The sequence below is a fragment of the Otolemur garnettii genome, unplaced genomic scaffold, assembly GCF_000181295.1.
Source record: "Otolemur garnettii isolate 467f Iridium unplaced genomic scaffold, OtoGar3 scaffold00145, whole genome shotgun sequence".
Lineage (NCBI taxonomy): Eukaryota > Metazoa > Chordata > Mammalia > Primates > Galagidae > Otolemur > Otolemur garnettii.
This window is the reverse complement of record NW_003852540.1, coordinates 2,035,351-2,037,394: the sequence shown is the minus strand read 5'-3', so window position 1 is coordinate 2,037,394 and position 2,044 is coordinate 2,035,351.

The following is a 2,044-nucleotide window of genomic DNA, read 5'->3' as shown; positions in this document are numbered from 1 at the left end:
CCTGTGGTCCCAGCTACTTGGGAGGCTGAGGCAGGAGACTCGCTTGCGCCCAGGAGTTGGAGGTTGCTATGCAATGTGATGCCATGGCACTCTACCCAGGGGGACAGTTTGGGGCTCTGTCTCAAAAAAAAGAAGAAAGAAAAACTAGCCGGGCATTGTGGTGGGCCGAGCCCAAGAGTTTGAGGTTGCTGTGAGCTATGATAACACCATGCCACTCAACCCATATGACCAAGGGAAACTCTGTTTCCAAAAAGAAAAGATGGATAGATGAATGGATGGATATATCAAAAGGACATGAGATCTTTCCCTACACTAGATTTAAGAATATAGAGTACCATATCTACCACCCCTCTTTACCAAATCCTAAACCAGGGCTATTCATGTCAACCCTTGCTGTTCATTAAAATTGCCTGGGGAACTGGAAAGGTTAAATACTAAATGATTCCAACTACATGCCATTCTGGAAAAGGCACATCTATGGAGATAGTGAAAAGATCAGTGGTTGTCGGGAGGGGGTGGAGGAATGGATGAACAGGTGGAGCACAGGGATGGATGTACAGTTTAAGGCAGGGAAACAATTCTGTACGATTTTGTAAGGGTGGATAAACAAGTATGTCATTCATTATACATTTGTCAAAACCCATAGAATGGAGGCTGGGTGCAGTGGCTCATACCTGTAATCCTAGCACTCTGAGAGGCCAAGGCAGGTGGATTGCCTTGAGCTCACAGGTTCAAGACTAGCCTGATCCAGAGCGAGACCCTGTCTCTAAAAATAGCCAGGCATTGTGGTGGGCATCTGTAAGTCCTAGCTACTTGGGAGGCTGAGACAAAAGGATCACTTGAGCCCAAGAGTTGGAGGTTACTGTGAGCTATGACCCCACGGCACTACCAAGGGTGACAAAATGAGACTCTGTCTCAAAAACAAACAAACAAACAAAAAACCCATAGAATGCATGTATCCACAGAGTGACCCCTAATGCAAACTGTGGACTTTAGTTAATAACAATATATCAATATTGGCCCATCAATTATAACAAGTGTACCCCAACACAAGATGTTAATAATAGGGGAAACTGAGGGCACAAAGCAGAGGTTGGAGGGGCACATAGAAACTGTACTTTCTGCTCAGTTTTTCTATAAACCTATAACTGCTCCAAAATAAAATAATCTATTGGCCAAGCCTAGTAGCTCATGCCTGCGATCCCAGGACTCTGGGAGGCCGAGGCAGGAGGATTGCTTAACCACAGGACTTCAAGACCAGCCTGAGCAACAGCAAGATCCCATCTCTACTACTAGAAAAACTAGCCAGGGCACAGTGGTGGGTGCCTATAGTTCCAGCTACTTGGGAGGCTGAGGTAGGAAGATTGCTTGAGCCCAATAGTTTGAAGTTACTGTGAGCTATGATGCCACAGCACTCTACCCAGGGTAGGACTCTATCTCAAAAAGAAAAAGTCAATTAATTAAAAACAAAAAATCCTGACACCCAGACTATATCCACGATTTGAATTAGAATTTTCCAGCATAGGACCCAGACATCAGGATTTGTTAAAAGTGCCTTAGGAGAGTCTAGCATGTTACCAGATTGAAAACTACTGCTTCAAATTCAATGGGGAATGGAGAGGGGTGGGATGGAGTGGAGGGGCAGGAAGACCATGGGGTAGAGAGAGCCCTTCTCAGCTTTGGGGTGGATTTTCCAGAGAGGTGGGTGGATGCTGCCACAGATCGCCTTAAAGGAGAGAGGAGCACTAGAGGGCAAGCAGACTCCTCTCCTTATGAAAGCTCCAAGGCCTCATGCATGGTCTCTCTTGGACTCTGGGGGAAGCCAGGTGAGAAGTTCATTCCTTCAGTGTAGACCGGTGCATAGGTCATGTGTGTGTATTTGTGGGGTGTGGGGTGGGAGAAACTAAAAGACTGAGGGTCAGGCTCTTGGTGCCTGTGGCTCAAGCGGCTAAGGCACCACTACATACACCTGAGCTGGTGGGTTCGAATCCAGCCCGGGCCCACCAAACAACAATGACAGCTGCAACCAAAAAATAGCTGAGGC